Source organism: Ixodes scapularis, unplaced genomic scaffold (genome assembly GCF_016920785.2).
Source record: "Ixodes scapularis isolate PalLabHiFi unplaced genomic scaffold, ASM1692078v2 PGA_scaffold6__148_contigs__length_123643588, whole genome shotgun sequence".
NCBI classification, from domain to species: domain Eukaryota; kingdom Metazoa; phylum Arthropoda; class Arachnida; order Ixodida; family Ixodidae; genus Ixodes; species Ixodes scapularis.
In genome coordinates, this window is record NW_024609881.1 from 56,409,200 (window position 1) to 56,429,704 (window position 20,505).

The window sequence follows — 20,505 nt, forward strand, 5'->3', positions numbered from 1 at the left end:
GGTTTAGTTTTCTGCCAGCTCTGCATGATGGTCATTTTATACATTGTTTCTTCATCCTGGCCACTGCAGATCAGGAACATCGGTAGTTTTAGAAAGAACCAAGTTGGATGGACATCTCATAATTCTAACTTATTAGTTAATACCTGGAGGCGACACGAACTGAATACATGTAGCGATTCTAGGAGTGTGCCAGATTAGAAATAGAAACTTTTTATTATAAGCTCGTTCACTGATTCCTACTAGGTAAGTATTAATCCTAAATTTATATTAAACGGAAATCTACTATCAGATGCACCACTTACTGACTGTAACTCTGTCAAATGGCCACGACATTTCAAGATCCCTCCTCAAAATCATTTTTGAGAAAAACTTTTTTTTTTTTTTCGGTTCATATAGGTTATTGGTAAATAATTTACGGTTATGGTTACGGTTTTCACAAATTTCAAATGACGGTTTCGTTTCGGTTACAATTACTGAAAAAATTTCGTTCCTAAACTGTTTTCGGTTTTGGTTACGGTTTGAGTCCCTGGTTGGAATGGTAAACTTTGAAGTATGTATAGAGCTGGCCCCCCAGATTCAAGCACACTAGAGGCATGCAAAGTGCTCAAGATTGATTGCGAGGGATGGGACGCTGAAGGCCTGTTGTGACGGTGGTGTGCTATTTGCTTATTGAGTACACCCCTATTCCGCTGTAGCTAAAACGCTTCCCTTTTTGCACAAAAGAGTCTTCTTTAAAAATAAAGGGAAAGAAAGGACAACTTGTTATTAGCATACTTTTTATAAGAAAATAGTGTATTTGTGGAGCATGCTTACATGCTAATGCATGAAAAATGCTTTGGGTGGCATGCTACCCTTCTATCGCGTCATCAAGCCCAAATGTCGACTAAAACTGTGATGAAATTGGCCGGCTGACAGGACTTGTTGAACGTTGGTTTCAGTGCAGGAATAATGAGGCAGCGGCACAACGGGAATATGCTTTGATCTATGGATTTTTTTCTTCAAGAACTAATTTGTTAACACAATTCAGAAAGTAAGCACCTTTTACTTTAGGGATAAGCAACATTCGACAAACATAAGCTAATGGTGCCTACTCTTGCACTTCCAGGTGAAGTAAAGTAATATGAGTTATTGCTTCCAAGTGAAGTAATATGTTAAAAATAGTGCTGTTTGCTGGAACAAGGGCACTAACGCTCTGCGGGCTCTTTTCTTTTTTTTCTTGTCTTTTGCCAGAGCAGCTGTCTGTGGGGCTCTTCTGACGACGTGGCCCTTGTAGACGGCTTTCCATAATTTGCTTGCAGATCTTGACTCAAAATGTCTCTCGTAGACTAAGGCTGATGGCTGCAGCAGGCGGTCTTTGAGCGGGATCCCGTCGTGCCATAGCTTTAGGTGGTCCTCTTCTTTCAGTGTAGCAGAAAGGGGCTGCTTCTCCATTCACATTTTGTATCCTGCGTTGCACTGTGGAATAAAGCACGTCCCCAATTACAATGAAAAAAATAAAACTCAATTGGATGCAAACACTTTAGATTTTTAGTTCTATTCATATATTTTATACACTCTTCTTTCCGTGGTAGCATCTGTTTTTACACTTGCTTATTAGAGTAGATGTAAGCATACTTCGAAAAGCTTGCATCCGTCGTGGCAGCGCCACGTCCACCGAGGCTTGGGACAGTAGTGGCCAGTCAGTCAGGTCAATGAACTTAAGAAAATAACATGGGATCAACGATGCTACTAGCCAATTTGGCATAAAGTAGCCACCAACGACAACACTGTTAAAAATGGTCCTTTTAATATAGCGAAAAAAGCCCTTTGTCAACAAAACCTACAGCTACCTCCAGCAAACCCAAGACGGGGTTACATCAAACCGAACCAGTACCCCCGACGATCCTTGAAAACTAAACAGATAACAATGAGTACACATCTCCGTTTCCTTGGCGAAGGGATGTGTTCTCCAAGTTCAGTGGCCCTGGACCACGCTGATGTTGGCAGTGTCTTCCAAGAGCCACAGTGAACTCTGAATAGACACTGGACGGATACAGGATCCACGAGATAACACGTTTGACAAACCTCTGGATGGGAGGAGTTTCTATGAAGTTAGCCGTCGCTGAGGCGGAAACATTCAAACATAGGTGCTTTGCGGTTTTTATCGGGGCGAAAATAGTTGACTTCTGGCCTTTTTTCGGTTCTGACCGATTTTGTATTTTCGTCATCGGCAGACTTTTGTTGGTGTCTCGGTTAAAACCGTCGGAAATCCGAAAGTCGAGAACTGATGGTCTGCTCATCTCTGGGTTGTCCGAGGCGCTGTGCTCTTCAAACTCCCGCCTGGACGAGCCGACCAACACTCACAAGCACAAACGCGTGCACAAACACTGATGCAAAACATACTTAATAACCAAAATATTTCAAACAGATTCCTACACAACACGAAACAAGCAGGTGCAAAATAAAACAACAGGGTAGTCGCTCTCAAAAAAAAAAATGTCACAAACGTGATTTTAAAAAAAAAAGTATTTCAAAGTTAGCAAGTTCTATCATTAGATTGACACTGCTAACCCATGAAAATAGATGAACAGAAAAATACAAGAAACTGAAAAGCACCGTTGCAAGAAAATGCAGTAGGTTCAGAAACCAGAATTCACTGCAATGTCTGCTAAACGAGTTGAGAGATGGCGTTAGTTACCTGCCGATTAAAAGGTAAAAAATAAGGCGCTGCAACACAGCCAGCCATCCAGACGTCCCAGATACTGCCCTCATCCACGCCTGGGAGCCTGGTAAGGCGCAATTAAACTAACGTTACTTGATCAAAGTTAGTTGACACGCTTCCTACAACTAGCGCCCCTTCGGGGGACACATACTCCCTCAGTGGTGGTCGCTATATTAAACTCAAAGGTTTTTGATTGCTCAGACACCTACTACTCCTTTACAAATTACGAAGAGCATAGTGCACTTGTGGAAAAGTTGATTTTACGTTCAGAGATGTCTCGACTTCTCCTTATTCAAGAAGCAGGTACTGTTTTTAGCAGATCTCATGGATGGCATTAGCTAAGTGCTGAATTATTAGGCGATGGTTTTGAACAAAACTTCAGGAGGCGCTATTCACGACCATGGCTTTAGCTGGCTGACTGGTCCAGCGTCGATATTTGCATTTTTATTTGACAGTGTCAGCTTCACTGGGCTTGTTGTAACGGGCAAGTGTCATGTTTGTGAAAACGAACGGAGCATTCATGTGTTTATTGCACATGTCCTGGACACCGGAAGAGGACAAGTACAGCAGTGATACCCTCACCCTTTTGCTGATAATAATCGCGTTGGAGGCCGAACACGCGCCAATCGCAATTGGCGCGTGTTCGGCCAATTGCGATTGGCCGAACGGCGGTGTAATTATTACTTCGCTATGATGCACATTCAAGAGCCAATCAAATTTTTCTGCCAAAGTGCTCTTCAACACTGTTAAAACAGTCGCTTGCGAACTCTCGAAGGCAGATTGATCACGGTTTCTTCTAGTTCTTCAGGATCGGAGGTGCATTTCAGTCTATGCGTTTGACATCGATTTGACGAGTTTCACCACATTAAGTGTCTCAAGAAAAAATTGCTGCTCCGTAGGTAAAAACATTGTCACAAAATCTGGCATTTAATGCAACGACTTGTTTTTACAGTGGCATTCTAACCACCAAGTGATCTGCATTCGTGCCGTACAGGCAATGCGACAGAGAAAATGAACAGCTGGTTTTCAACATACCTTCAGACAAGTCAGGTGGTGCAAGCTACCATCTAGGTACAACTAGGCACATAGGCATTACTGCAATTGATCTTCGAATTTGTTCTTAGGCACCTGAAGTGGTCCCATTCCTCTATGACCTCGCAAGCCATCATACAAGCCTAACCGCAGTCAGCATTTCCTATGGAACCGAGTCCTTCCTCAAGTCACGGTAAGCTGTTCGTTTCAACCTGTTTTATCTACAGGGTATGGTGGTGGTGTCTAGACTAACGGCAGTCGTAGTTTAGAGCAGCACTTACAAAGCATCGATTACCCATGATCGATTGGTGCGAAGGCCCTTTTCAAAACTCCCGCAGAGCTCTTGGGCTTGCTGGTTCATCTCCTATGGTCGGATGTTGAGAATGTGCCAGATGCTCCTTTCACACTCTGATTAGCGCCAGCCAGGGCTCTTCTGCAATGAGCAAATGATCCTCTACAAATGAGCACATCGCGCTGACGTCTGTGGGAATCGGTGAACACCGCTGCCATGCAAGAAGTTAGACATGTGCAAGTTACTCAAAAATAGTAAAGTTACTGAGTATCGACCTCTAAAGTAATTTGAGTAGAATAGAAATTACCAATATTGAAAGTATAATTGTGTAAACTATTGAATACCATGAAAAAGTCATGAATTACTTTTCAAACTGTTACATTTTTTTATGGTAGCAAGAAAGTTCAGATGTTTTGATTCATTTGCAAAATCCCATTAGGCTAATAGAAAGAGAGCCATTTTCTGACTTGTGTTTTTACCAAAATGCTTCGTTAGCTCGAAGAAGCACTTTGCTCTCAAAGTTCTTGTCTGAAGGTTCCGCTTCTGGGTGCCTTAGCGTTCTTGTTTTTTTTGGGGTTTAGGTGATGTATTGCAGGTGTACCATTTCAAGTTTGACTTTTATACTTTCTGAGCTTGGTTTTGCAGACAGTGTTTGCTTGTTTATTGTTTTTTTTATGAAGAAGTTCATTGAATCCCTATGATGTCGCTAATGATCTGTGTATCTTAGAAAACTTGCATAATTGAATTCTAGGAGAAAAGGGCACATGGTTGAAAAAACCCCGACACTGCGGGTAAACGACACAACAATAAAAAGTCTCTAACACAGCTGAAAGGGCAATCCAAAAAGGTCACCTGCGCATTGCTCTTTAGCAGCGATTCTTTGAGTACAGCACAAAACACAAGGGCACCACACGAGCTTCAGAGCAAGTGGTGCATTTTGTTGACTCCTTTGAGTGAGGATAGAGAGTGTAATGGCAACTCCTGTAATGCGCTAGTGTCCATTACGCCTCCATCAAATGGTGACGAAGAAGAAGGAGGGAAGAGCCCTATTTTTAGATGTGCGAAGTGCTCATCTATGTGAGCTTAGGGACATTAAAGGGGTACGGAAACAAAAATTGAAATATTCAAATTTCGTTCGGAAATGAGTCAAGCATGACGGATAATAACCGTAAATGATATACGCACGTTTGTATTTTGAACGATTAACTATATTTTTTGTTCCAAACGGTGCACTCGAGCAAGCGCTCGAAGAGAAGTGAGCGAAGAGCCTGATGCATCATATGATGACCGGCACAAACAAAAACAGAAAGAAAAGATTTCCCGCGTTCGTGGAGTAGCAAGGCAGGCGTGCTTATGAGCTTTGCCCTTGGTGGCGTTGTCAGCGTTTCGGTGGTGTCAATAGCGTCGGCGCGTTACAACCGAGCCGTTCGAAGTACCCGTTGGGTGCACGACGAGCATGTAGCTGGCCCAATGTGCACGTAGCTTCCACAACACTGTCAGCTTAGGGCTGAACGGGGTGGGGAAAGCAACTTTTGTTCCGAGTTTTGAGGGACGGGCTAATCTTCTAGGGGGAGAATGGCTGTTTCCGGTTGCACGAACGAGGGTCTGAGAAAGAGAGGAGTCCTCTCTTTCCGTCTTCTTGGACCGTTTGGTACAATACGCGATTTGTGAGTTCAGTAGGAAAGCTAAGAAGGAAAACGTTGAAATTCCAAAAGGCGGTGCTGCTCCGAAGGAATCTGCTACGTCATGACTACGTAGCAGATTCCACAACATTGCTAGACTACCTCCCAAATAGGCTCCGCATGCATCCACCAGGTGCACATTGAAAGATTGTTTATTTAGCTTTAAAATTAGTTTTCTTGTGCTTTTCAACGGAAGACTGGTGTTTTTTAGGTTAGGGTGCGACATGCAACACATTAAAGCTAAAAAAATGAGCGATGAAATTTCGTTTCCCTACCCCTTTAAAGAACGCCAGCCTTCTGCGCTAATCCACTCGAGACACATCTCCACTCTTCGTGTCCAATTCCAACTGTCGTTGAGGCAGCTGGGGAAGCTTACATTGCCTTGTAAAGATAGCTTTTTCTCCGGAGTGCCTTGGCTTGAGGTCTTCGCCTTCTTTGTGGGTGTCAGCTGATCTTCCGAGATATTACCTCTTTTGTGCGTGCTAATGTTTGTTGATACCCTGCCTCTGAATTTCGGAAGTAACTTGAATTTTGAGTAGAAGTTACTCGGAAAAAGCATTTAGTGTAAACTACCAATTACCAAAATAAAAATGTCATTGGAAGTTACAAAATTACTCACAAAATAGTTAAACTAGAGTGAATTGGGTAGAGTGGTTGAATTATGCAAAAGGTTCCAAAAAGCACGTGCAGGCTAGGTGTAGAAAAGCACACCGTTATCTGAACAGGCCCAGCAGTTGAGTGATCCCACTTTCTTTCCCTGGACTGCGTCGTCTTTCTCTTCTGGGTTCGTTTTCTCGAACGCGAACCGTGGTTTAAAGTTAACTATTGTCCCCAGAAGCGGGAATTCCAGGTCACGTGGCTGGGAGAGCAGGGGCGCTGAGGGAGGAGCAGTGCCTTGAAGCAAAATGGCCGCAGCGTCGCTTAATGAAGGCTAATAGTTCTGCTTGGTTCCGCTGAACATTCATTTCGATCTGGCTGTTATATTAATGACTCACCATCAACCTATTAGCACGTCAAGCAAAGCGATAGTTCAGAGGGACTACTAAACTAACCGACGGCAGCATTCCGCAAACGCATTACTCTTCAGCAGTCCTGGATCCAAGACATATGACGGTACATAAGCCTTGTAAGTGTTTTTATGGTGAGCAAAAAAATGTTTTGCGAACGAGTGTTGGTACATATTTATACTAAGACGTTTAATTTGTTACATTATGCACGCCAACTCGTGAGCAGCGATTACTTTGCGGAGAAAGGGGGTTATCCTCAATAAAGTCTTTGTTCCGGGTGAACAGCTGAGACATTGTACTGTTTTTTTGTTTTTTTTTGTTCACAGTGCGCCGACAATATGCCGACAGCATTGAGGTTTCGACATATCCCCGGTGGCCAGCAATTTAACGGTGACGAGAAGCTTCGCTTCTCGTCACCGGTGAATTGGTTTCGCAAACGGAAGAGAGGGCAAACAGTTGAGATCAGCAGGAATCGCAGAAACGTGCGTCGCAAGAAACGAAAACGAGACTACACCACCGGCGTTGCCAGACTGAAAGAAACACGGGAAAGTTATGCATTGTTTATGGCGAAACATATTGAAGGAAATGTTTCTTACATTTTCGAATATTTGTCGACAAACTCTAACATAGTAGCTAAAATTTCTTCGTACCATCGGAAGCAAATAAATTGGTCTTCAAATACAACATTACTATATTTTGACTTAAAATATCATACTAGATCGATGACAACAAGTGGAAAAAGAGGATAAACAAAATGACTGGCTTGTTTCACCGATAGATGGCGCATCTTACTGCCCAATCAAAAGTAATTATTGTTGTTCTATATCCAGCCGTGGTTTACCAAAATGGGGTTACCATCGCTTCGAGAAAACCGGCCCTGCAAGCCTGCACATTGCATAACTCATCGTGGCCACTGCCTTTCTAATTGGTCCGCAGAGTGATTTAGTGCCGTTACTGGTACGGGGTGGTGTTAATGTGGCACATTCTCAACCTGTATCCAACTATGGGCAGTTTGATAACTACAGTTGTGGTTTCTATGTTCCTCTTTGTCTTCTCGCATCATGGCAATTTCTAACGGAAGCGTGAAACTGGCAATGTGTCGTCATCATGTCTCTGCGGCCATGGCTGTACATTTCGGTTCTGATGACCTCTGCTTCACCACGTTGTGAAATTGCCTAGCCCAAGGGCATGTCAGTTGTAAGGGTTGACTTGTTTTTGGTAGATCGAAACCCTTTTGAGCTAGAACTCTAGTCTTTGGGGATCTTTTTGTTGTCAAGACAAGGTAACGATTTGTACGCCTAAAATTTTTTTTGGCACTTTCTTTTTTTGATGTAGCCATATATTTATCTGGTGTGGACTGATTTTTGAAAATCAATTGTGTTTGAGAAATTACATTTTGCATTAGAATTCAAGTCTCTGCTTTGACGTTTGCATCATTGAAGAGCCCACTCATTAAGCCTCATTTCTATGTGGCTTAATGAGGCACCACTGTACTAGGATCTTTGGGCTGCCAAGCGTGTGTTGCTCTTGTGGCCAGTGAGCGGAATTGCAAGCTTGCCAGGTATACACTATTCCGCTGTACTGACACCAGTTGGAACGTCTCTTTTTAACCTCTTGAAAAATAGCAGGAGTGCGCGTGCATAGCTTTGACAGGCACTGAAGATCAGCGAGAGCAAAAATTTCAAAAATTACTAGTATGACGTCACGCCCCAGGAAAAGGGGGCTTCAGCGGTACTTTCAAAATTAATTTCTGCATCCTCCGTTCACCAAATTAAAAAATAACCTTGATATTTGTGATCCCAGAGGCGATTTAGATCTTTTTCAAATACAGAACCGCTTCAGTTTCCCTTTGATGGGGAGATGGGCCTAAAGTAAAATTGTTTTTGAAAAACCTCATGTTTTTAAATTTGAGGTTTTTGGTTTTAGAAACTAATTATAGACCCTTACACTAAATTTTATAACCATACGCCAGATAGGTACGTTGATATAAAATATTTTCAAACCATTGCAAGGCTTTAACAAAGTAGAGGAGTTCAATTTTTGAATGCATTTTTCTCAGTTCCACTTTTTGCTGCAAATTTTATACGAAGGAATCTTTTGTTTGAAGGTAAAAGTAATCTCTACCATAATCATGATGTTTCTGAACTGAAATTTACTGGGGAATCGGGCTGTCTACTTTATTTTCTTTTAAGAAGTTCTTATTGAGAAAAGTCAATGTTTGCAAAAATTTACATCGGACAGATATGCATCTCATCTTTTGAGGTAGCGGCACTTCCTTAAGTATTTAGTATCGAGTTATACAAACTAGATAGCTCGAAGTCCCATATCCCCTACTTTATAGTCATGCAATCAAGATGGTGCTTAACCCTTCACAGTCGTGTGTCAGGCCAAGCCCAACATCGAAGAAACGCCCTTTCGGTTGGGAGTCTGGCATCGCCCGACACGCATTCCTGCATATCGGGAACGCGTGACGAGCCAGCCGCTTCAGTCGAACGACACTTTTAACAGATCAACACGTGTTTATATAGACAACAACGCAAGCGACACACGCAATACAAGCTTGACGGACCTAATACAGAAATAGAAACTACAACACAACAACGGCCTTTTGTTTAAATAAAGTCTCCCAGTAGATATTTCTTCCCATCTTAAAATGGTGCACACGAGTCCCTAGACGCGAGATTGCGCCCAACACGAATACCTAAATGGCGAATATAAACAAACGGTTACGATGGTGATGGGGCTAGCCACCTTATATCGATTATTGCGTTTTTCTTGTGTTTCGGTTTTTCCTTTTGACTGTAATGCACATGTAGTTTTGGGCACCGATTTTGGCAAAAAGAAGTGCGAGTTAGAATCATGCAAACACAGTACACGGTGCGAAGGTCACGTGGGAACCTGCTGCGAACTCGTATGTTATGGGAACCGATGTTGCAATTTGCAGATGCAGCAGATTTGCATTTCACGGTGCAACAAACATTCAGACAAGTCGCACGTCAGGGGAATCGATATCGCGTGTGCCGATCGCGGACAGAAAATGCTGGAACCTACTAGAACGCGCATGCCATGGGAACAAATTCCGCAGATTGCGGACGCAGCAGACTTTTATTTTATGATGCAATAAACACACGGGATCAACTTGCTTGTCACATGAACCATTCTCACACGCGCAGATCACGGACAAAAACGTGTGAACCTGCTAGAAATTCCCTTGTCAGACGTACCGGTACTGCAGATCGCACAGTTGATGTGATTCCCGTCAAGCATTACAAGATGTCCGACGGGAATAGGGTGTGGGCGATATTTTGGAATTTTTGTTTTAGATATTTATACAGAAAATGGGATGAGCGGCCTTGCGGGATTTTACGGTAGCTTGTGCCCTATGACAGCAATTGGCCTCTGTCGATAGCGGCAGATGCCTGGCAAACAAAATTTAGCTCACCTAGTTCGTCTGTGAACGTCCCGTGGCCCGAGCCCATTCCGGGCACCCGACCTACATGCACAACTGCATGTAAATAGTTTATCTCGAAAAAATCTGTGCCATCGATGAGGAAAAAGCTTCAAATATATCGCGGATGGGGCAAAGCTATTCAGTTTTGCCCCATCGGTTAACACAGCTCAGGTTACACAAACCCGTAGAGATCCGTGACCATTAAAAAGAAGTGTGGAAAAGACCACCCTTCCTTAGCCTCCATTTTGTTCTGGAAAGATGGCTGGTCTTCTTAAATGTGAGAGGTTTTGCCATATTAAAGCATAGAACACCTTTTTAATAGAACTGCATGATACCCAAAATTTGTCTGTCCATTGGTGCAATTTCACGCTAAATTTAGGGAGAATTGTCATCACATGACTTAGGCATCAGCTCACTTTGCTAAATTGAGCGGGGATATCGACGTCACGTAACCTTAACACCAACTTCGTTTTCCCACTCAGTTTAGTGGGAAAACTGAGTCACACAATTTTTACACCACTTCAGTTCTAGTGCTAAGTTCAGCAAGGAAATTAACAAGTACATACCTTGTTTTTTGGTCCCCGAATCGACTCTTTGGGGAGCTTTGGCGGGCTTTCGGAGCTATCAATTCTAAAAAAATTTTCGAAATACACATTCATTCCAGCATGCTATAAAATGTTTCTATTCTCTTCAGTGGGCTGGCGTATGCTGTTTAACCTGCAGGTCAAGTAAGCAGTCTAAATAATAGTATTTTGCACATTTCTTTTTCTGTTTTGCTCGCATTCACTTCACACCCCCAAACGTTTTGTAACCCACCGGGAACAAGTTGTACTCCACTTATATTGGTCCATATTACATCTGATCTGTTCCAGTGTTCCTGTAGAGCCTTTCTTATTAATTTTTAATATTCAATAACTTTCCGAAAAACTTTATTGTAACTTGCAATTTCGGTTACTGGTTCGGATGTGTCTATTAGTGTGTCGAACAAAGTTTAAGACAAATCGGAGACTACAAAAATTTCACCAAAGATTCTTTTTTAAAGCAGTTCCTCTCTTTTTTTCGTTGAGTGCTCTAATTTTATGCTCTTTAGCTATCACTAACTTTCAAATGCCAACAGACTTCAATCGCAGATAAGTACCATAAAATTCCGTGCAAGCGCCCCCCCACACGCAAGTCAATTAGCTGCAAAGTGGGGGGAGTGCGGTATCCCAGAAGAGCACCAAAATTCAAGATGGCGACGACAAAATTTTTTTGCCGGAAAAAGAAAAAGAGCGCAGTGCACATGGATATAATATTTTATTTATCTCTGAGAACATAGTCTTTATTAGGCCAAAGATTTGGCACTGCTATACTAATCACTTTTAAAACCACCAAAAGACTCCTCAGAGTCGGTTGCAAAAAAAAGTTCGCAACATTCCGCGATGTTTCTCAGCTGCATGCCGTTGGCTATTTTGACAGCACCTTCAGAAAGAAGCCGGCTGCTAATGGCTCGCTCTGCACTTCTTTCACGCTCCAGGTATTCAAAGAGCGCGTCGTCCGCGTATCACTGAACACCGGCGCGCCGTTACTTAGCTTTTGGTGAAGTTTGGCTTCCCGTAGTTTGGCTGTAGCAAATTGTCAAAATTCTTGTCCCATTCCCGTATCCGGTCGAGCTTGACGTGTCGAGACGTCTGGTGTACATTTTTCCTGTTTTCACGATGCCATTAGATGACCTCGATTTTCTTTGCCACTGTGTAAAAATGTATAGCCGAACTTACATTGCCAAAACAAAGCGATAATGGCACGTGGCGATCGGGCTGCAAAGTAGGATTGGATTGGATTCTCGGACTGGATTTTGCAGGCTCAGTGTTGCCTGGGAGCAGTCAGTGCAATGCATGATACGGGTGAGGGGCGGGCAGGGGGCTTTCCCGGAACGGTGCGGAAATGTGAAATTAGCAGTGAAGTGGGGGGGGAAGGGGGGGGCTCTTGCTCAGGTGGGGGCGCTTGCTCGGAATTTTACGGTAAGCATAAACAACCACGATTACGATTATTTTTTAAAACATACGATGCAATATTGTGTGAATCCATACTCCTCAAAGTTCATACTTGCTGACCCATTTCAAGTGTTTAAAGTAATTTTCAAATACTCTCATTGTGGAAACTAAGGGAGTTCACTCCATCAATTGTTATATAAACTATTAAACAAGTGCATTGATGGGATACATCTTGAACGAGATGAACACAATGCCCCACCCAATAGTCCTTGCCATTTTTTATTGGAACCATGAAGATTACAAACTTATGAAACTAATGTGATCAGACCAATAAAACTAATCATCAGATATAATTCTGAGTAGAACACAGATCACCATTAGAAAAAAATGGCATATCTAAAACAAGTGCTGTCGGAGGAAAGCAGGAAATCACAAATACGTGCCAAAATTGATTATTTTTTAAATTTCTAGTGGGAGAACTATTCTTAAAGCAAAAATGCAGTGGGCAAGATCAAACACCACGAGTAACTAGCGATGCGAGTTAGTCGGAACAATTTTTCTCGCTGCTGCATGGCCTCAAAGCCTAAAAAACATAAAGGAACTGCACCACCTGCAAAGAAAGTAAACTTGTGACATGGGAAGAAAGAATAAGCACCTAAACAGGCTCAGTGCTGTTCATGCTAATGGAACAGTTATATTTGAGTGCTTTCCTGAATCGAAATTAAAAGGGCAGCAAGAAATTGAACTGTTTAGCCGAATCTGAACCAAAATATTGAGGTTTTATATCCAAATCAAGTAGCTATCTTGGTTGGGCTTTCTTTGTATGTCCTTTACAGATAATTTATTTTCTAGGAGGGGATACAGCCAAACTGTTGGAGGACACCAGCAGCCCGCTTAGAGCCAACGAGGACATCTGGTTTGCATGCTGTTCCTGCATCTTTGTCACCAGAGATCAGCGTGGAATTGTGGGTCATCTGGTTGCCCATGGTGATGAACAATTCAAGGGCCAGCATCCTCCCATCTTGTCTGGCTCTAGGTCCCAAACCCCCAGCAACACTCAAAGCCGCAAGAATGATAAGTTGTTCGAGTGCAAGCTGTGTCCCCGAACCTTTGCTCGGAATTCAAATCTGATAATGCATAACTATACACACACTGGTGAAAGGCCATTCAAGTGCAAGCTTTGCCTAAAAGCCTTTACTCGGAATTCATATCTGACAATGCATCACCAAATACACACTGGTGAAAGGCCATTCAAATGCAAGCTTTGCCCAAAAGCCTTTGCTCGGAATTCAGATCTTACAACGCATAACCGAGGACACACTGGTGAAAAGCCATACAAGTGCAAGCTTTGCCCAAAAGCCTTTTCTCGGAATTCACATTTGAGAATACATAACCAAACACACACTGGTGAGAGGCCATTTAAGTGCAAGCTTTGCCCAAAAGCTTTTGTTCGGAATTCAGATTTGAGAATGCATAACCAAACACACACTGGTGAAAAGCCTTATAAGTGCAAGCTGTGCTCTCAAGCCTTTCGTCGGAATTCTGCTCTGACCCGTCATAATCAAACGCACAGTGGTAAAAAACCTTATGAGTGCAAGCTGTGTCCTCAATCCTTTGCTTGTAATTCCCGTCTGACCATCCATAATCGAACACACAGTGGTGAAAAGCCTTATTACTGCAAGCTGTGTCCTCAAGCCTTTGCTTGTAATTCCCGTCTGACCATCCATAATCGAACTCACACTGGTGAAAAACCTCATAAGTGCAAGCTGTGTCCAAAAGCCTTTGCTCATAGTCCACATCTGAAAAGGCATAGTCAAATACACACCGGTAAAAAGCCATTTAAGTGCAAGCTGTGTCCCCAAACCTTTTCTCGGAATGAATCTCTGATTCTACATAATCGAACACACAGGAGAAAAACCATTACAAGTGCAAGCTGTGCCCCCAAGCATTTGCCAACAAAATTAATCTGATCGACCAAAACCGAACACACACAGGTGAAAAGCCTTTTAAGTGCAAGCCAGGTCCTCGAGCCTTGCTCGGATTTCTGATCCGAACCATCATAATCACACGCAGTGGTAAAAAATTTTATGAGTGCAAGCTGTGTTCAAGCCTTTGCTTGTAATTCCCATCTGACCATCCATAATCAAACCCACACTGGCAAAAAACCTTATAAGTGCAAGCTGTGTCCCGGGCCTTTGCTCATAATATCAGTTTGAGAAATCATAATCAAATACACACTTGTGAAAAGCCATTAAGTGCCCAGTGCCTCCACACCTTTGCTTATAATTCCAGTCTGACTTGCCATAATCTGCACACATGACAAATACCTTACGGTTCAGGTGAAAGGAGTACAGAAACGAAAATTAAAATATTCAAATTTCGTTCGGAAACGAGCCAAGCACAACAGATAATAACCGTAAATGATAATCGACTGTTTGTATTTTGAACGACTGGCTATATTTTGCATTCCAAACGGTGCACTCGAGCAAGCGCTCGAATAGAAGCGAACGGAGAGCGCGATGCGTTTCGGCGCAAACAAAAACAGAAAAAAAAAAAGATTCCCCGTATTCGTGACGTACACTAAAACCCGTTTAGAACGAACCCACGTACAGAGAATTATTGTTGATATCGAACTCACCTAAAATTTAAATAAAAATGCATGTAAAAAGTACTTTTATAACGAACAACGTATTGGCTATATCGAACGTTTCCCCCCCCCCCCAGGAAGGTTTCCGAAAACGCACAAACAATCGTCTTCTAGTCTGCCCCCCCCCCCCCCCCCCCAAGAAAAAAAAAGCAGGAAAGAAAGAAAATTCCGAAAGCTCAAGTTGCGAACATAATTGAGCGAAGAGAAGTGATTCAGAAGAGGAGAAAGCTAAAAAAAATACACTCTGCACGCACACACAGAAAATAAAAACTTTTCATCCTAAAACGGTTGCCCACGAAGAGAAGCGATTCAGAAAAAGAGATAAGCTAAAAAAAAAAGAAAAAAAGCTCAGCACGCATGCAAAAAATGAAAAAAAAATTTTCCAGCGCGTTGTTACCAAGCGGAACCGAAGAGATGAGAAAGAGAAGCTCTCACCTTACAACGAACGCATCGTGGAAGTTCGTTGTAAATGTTTTTTGCTATATCGAATTACTTTGTATATCGAACTGATCGTAGCGTTTCCTGCTGTTCGTTATAAAAGGGTTTGACTGTACAAGGCTGGTGTGGGTATGAGCTTTGCTGTTAGTGGCGTTGTCAGCGTCGTGGTGGTATCAATAGCACTAAGGCATTACAACCGAGCCGTTCGAAGTACCCGTGGGGTACTTCGAACGGCTCGAATGGCTTACGAGCATGTGGCTGGCCGAATGAGCACGTAGCTTCCCCAGCACTGTCAGCTTAGGGGGTGTACGGGGTGGGAAAAGCAACTTTTGTCAAAGTTTTGAGCGACAGACTAATCTTCTAGGGGGAGAATGGCTGTGTCTGGGTACAGAAACGAGGGTTTGGTACAATGCGCGATTTGTGAGTTAAGAAAGCCATGAAGGAAAATGTTGAATTCCAAAGAGCGGCGCTGCTCCAATAGAACTTGCTACGTCATGACTACGTAGCAAGTTCCCCAGCGTTGTTAGATTACCTCCCAAATAGGCTCCACATGGATCCACCAGGTGCACATTGAAAGATAGTTTAATTAGCCTTAAAACTGAGCGTTGGAATTTCGTTTCCGTACTTCTTTAAGCTCGCCACACTGAAGTGCTTAGCGCAATAAGCCTTACAAATGGCAGCAGTGTCCCAGGTCATTTTGTAAACGGTCTTGCCTAATCAGGTTCATGCCAAAACATGAGGTTGACAAACTCTAAGAACATTTGCATGAAGACGCTGACAGCAAATGGACCTTTCACGTAATAGCAATACCTGAGAAGGTTCTGTCGGAATTCCAGTGTTGTGGGCCAGAGCGATTATGCGCACAGAGCTTGACTTTTGGGCATTGCCCTTGAGCCTTTCGTCCAAATGCCATAATAAAATCGTCACAGAGATGTCTTAGGTAGTAGGGAATGATTCCTTGCTAGCTGTGATCTCAAGGCTAGGTAATGGAATGGGAAACATTGCTTTATGCACATTAAGTCCTGCTCTAGCTCTTGTTCCTAGTTCCTTTGCACTCGCTTCAAGTGTGCTTCTTTGTGGTATGGTTTAATGTTTGCAAATTGTGTTCATAATTTTATTTTGGTGTTACTCCTATTCATGTAGAAGATACAAACTTGTAGAAAGTAAATGAATATCCAAAATTCAATTTCACTTTTTAGAGAAAAAAAAAATAGACGTTAATTTCAACTTTCATGCTGTGTTTTTGTTGTTTTTCTGGCTGTTACGATTTTGGTACTGAAGTAAGTATGAAGGAACACCTTATTTTAGCAGTTTCCTCAGTGGAGGACTGGTGTCTGGCGTGTGTATATAGTGTGGTGCTTTCTGCTGCTTATTGGGCTGCTTATCGCTAGTTGCATTCCTGCACTGCCGAGCAGGTTTTCATACAAATTGAGATTGTACTCATTTTTGATATTGTGTAGTGCCCCTTCAGGACTGCATAACAAAGGGTGTAGACAGTGTGGAAATAACATGCTCATACTGTTTTCACCCTCTTTCCTGCACTGGCCCCTTCGTAATCATGTATTCATACGACACCTGCCTTGGGACATCAGTCTCCCTACTGTTTAGGTGGTCACAATATCCTGGTACTCTGCATTCTTGTTTTTGACGGTTGTTTTCATGTTGCCTGGTTCTCTGCATCTCAACTCTTGGACCGTAGGTGTGACTGTGCACCAGACTACAATGCCTATTGCTCATTTCTTGTATAATGCAGGATACCACCGTACTTTCCACACTATAAGTTGCACCTGTTTGCATGGTTCATGCGACAAACTTTTTCTTTTTAAATGCATCAATACCACCAGTTTGGAGCTTCGCTCAATCGGCTAGTTCACACGTACCGTTCGATACAGAACAACTTTGACATTTCGACTCGCGAGAAATTCCCATAGCACGGCGCTGTTTGGCGTAGAAAATTTGGTGTTTCGCAGCAAAAGGACATGAAACGTGCAAACTGAGAAAATGGTTGGCTTTATTCGAGTGTACACAGGCTGAGCGAACGGAAGTTTAACGGGCCAGACACTCATGAACCAAGCTGGGGACCACTAGTCCTAGCCTAGGTCAAGTCACAGAGACGACGCTAGCATCAACCTGCAGTCAGATAGATAAATCTGGACACTCTCTTTTCAATACCACTAAAAGAGCGGCTAGCCGCAGTCCTTCCTTTTACATGCAGCAACACGTCTGGAGCATGGCAGATAAAAACTGCTCATGAAGTGGAAACTGCGTAAGACTTATGGCTACATTGTTATGGTGTGCTACGTAAGATGGCGTGTTGTACATAAAAAAATGGGAGTCGCACTCTGAATCTTTTTTTTAAATGCCCACATTGTTTTATACAACGCACCAAGAAAAATGTTTGAAAAAAACTGCAGCTTATACACCGGAAAATACGGTGCTTGGTTTCAGTTTAACGTTGATGGCAAACATTTCTATATTTTATTTTAACAGAATGACATGAAATAGGACAGCTAAAGGCACATTCACACTGCGGAAAAACGCTGGCGTGGGGCGAGTTTTTTTGCTTGTTTATGTATTGAAAAAAGTCTGGCATCATAGAGGACGACATTGCCGACCCTAGTTTTTCCCTCGACGCACGTGCTTCAGCCAGTCGACGAGCGAGCGACCGGACGTGACGTGTTGTCTTTTTCCGGTTAGGACCTGTTTTTGCTGGTTTTATTTTTTATCCAGAAGGAAGGTGAAAAGGCAGAGGGGTCGAGGGATGTGCGCAGTCGCCAAACGTGGCTGGAAGCATTTCAGTCTGTTGAAAAGCCAGCCGATTGGAACAACCGACTCTGAGCAGTGTTTTCTGTGCATGTATGATGCCGTGAAACTAATCGCCATTGTTTGCACGGAAGCCGGCACCGCACGACGAATTTCGCTGTGTGTTCCGACTGCTCGAGAGCTAGCAATCGCCCCCATTGTGTTTTGTGCATTCTTTGTGTGCACGCCACCACTACAGAATACAGTTCCTCTTCGAAAACACTATCGTGCAGGCTGCGTGCATTGCTATTAAAAGCACAGATGCACAGGCATAGCACCGTGCTAAGCTTTGTGACGAAAACGGTTCAAAAGAGCACTTCTGAAGCATACAACTGAAGCTAGTTGTATGCTTCATACAACTGGGGTGTAAACGAATATACAGTGCAACCCACTTACAATGATACCACATATAACGATGTGCCGCTTAAAATTATCATTTTTTAGAGAGTCTAGACTGGAAATGGTCAGTTTCTAGTCCAGATACAACGATAATCAGTTATAACGATTGAAATTTTGGGTTTTCTTATTATCGTGATAAGTGGGTTGCACTGTGTAATCAGCGCCATTGTCCATTCTCTGGGCGCATATGAATTCAGGAAGGCAAGGCAGCAACAACCCTGCGAAACAGACCAATAAAAAAAGCTTGTGTTCACTCGACAATTGTGGGGTTCCCTGTGATGATGCCGTCGAATGGCCCTGTGCGACCTATTTCGATCGCAGCATCGAGATAGACCGAAACGTGCATTTTTTTCTGTGTGAATGCGCCTTAGCTCTCAAAGAATACAAACTTAGCTACGAGTCTGCTTAGATTACAGGGTTTTTTAATTAATTGTTTCTCTGTGTTTATTTTTGCATTGTGTACTCCATTTGTAAACATATCTCTATTCACTACAGTCATTCTATTTCATTTTTTACTCTTATCTCGTTTGCCTTGAACGAAATCTGCAGATGATAAATGTCTAGCGTAATATCCTGAGAGATGCCCCGCCCCATCCCCCAAAGGTAACCCACCCATATTTTTGGCGCGATTTGCTGTTTTCGTTAAAACACATAAAGGTAGCCCATTTCTAGTAATTGCAGTGCCCTGGTCAGTGGTAGCCACAGCAGAAACAATGTTACTCGCCCATGTTGAGAGATGAGCGAACATGACCGACTGGGAACAACAGTGAAGTTTAGTTCGTCATTCCTCCCTGCGATCACAAGTTTCACAGATCACAAAATCTAAAACTAGCACTTCTCTTTTTTTTTTTTTTTTAATTGCCCCGAAAGTTAATTCATTGCATATTTTCACCCTATTTGCTTTCGGTTTTAGGTGGGCCATCTTTCGGGATATGACGGTAATCATACTTCCATTTCGCTGTCCGAGAAATAAAGGTTGCAGTTCAAGTATCCACGCTGTGTTTTTTCATTTGAAGATGTTGCAGATTTATGTTGATCTAAATGTGCCACTGGCAAAGTAGCCCTTTAAAAAGGTTGTGTTACACCATTCATCACAGTGCTTGCTGGAGCCTCACTGTAGCAGCTTTGTCCCCAGGAGATTGACTACCAAGTGGACGTACATATGGTCTCGGAGCGGGTCGCTTTTGATGTCGATTCTGACAATAGCCCAGTTTTTCACGTGTGGTAAAACTTTATGAAGGACAGATTGACCGCTGCGTCAACGACCGCCTCCAAGAACACTGCTCTTCCCTCCTAGACAGTGTAGGACACCTTCCACTGCACTGTCATGCCTGTCGATGCACACCAAACTTTGAACAAACGAAAATTTTAGGAAAATTTCCACATCTGGCTACCAGAGAAATCCTGGAAGCGTACCATATAGCAAATTGAGGCATTGTTGTGTCAGCAAGCCATTGTTAACACTGTATGAGAAGTGCTCTTTCTAGACAGTCCTTTGAACGACTGAGTGTTACCTGAACCTGAGCTCGTTCCTGCATGTGTGCCCTTGTAGGTTTTTAATTTTCTTAAAACATCTTTGTAAACATTCATGTGTGAATGTACTGTGCTTCGTCCTTCCTTTTTAGAGCAAAGCTGTTATATACGCCAGGGTCTGGGGAAAAAATGTGTCCTGCCATGTCAACGGAAAACTCCCCATTGGTTGTGGCAAGTATAAATAAATAAAAATAAAAAAGGGGGCGACCAGCGTAAGTCAGCCTTCCTTGGCATTATTAGATGGTAAGCTCCCGATCCCTTGTTATCATCTCTAGGCATCATCCTCGAGGTTGTCCTAGAAGTCATCCTCAAGGTCGTCCTTGAAATTATCCTAGATGTATTCCTCAAGGTCGTCATTGAAGTCATCCGAGAGGTTGTCCTCTAGGCGTCGTCCTAGAAGTCATCCTCGAGATCTTCCTAGGCGTTGTCCGAGAGGTTGTCCTAGACGTGGTCCTCTGGTAGACGTCATCCTCGATGTAGTCCTTGAGGTCGTCTTAGACGTTGTCCTCTAGGTGTCGTCCTCGAGGTCGTCCTAGACGTCGTCCTCT

The 20,505-nt window shown here is 43.0% G+C and overlaps 1 pseudogene; it reads left to right on the forward strand.

Moving 5' to 3' along the window:
- Positions 1 to 3,422: 3,422 nt before the first annotated feature.
- Positions 3,423 to 14,564, forward strand: LOC120835948 (annotated as a pseudogene).
- The last annotated feature ends 5,941 nt before the right edge of the window (positions 14,565 to 20,505 follow it).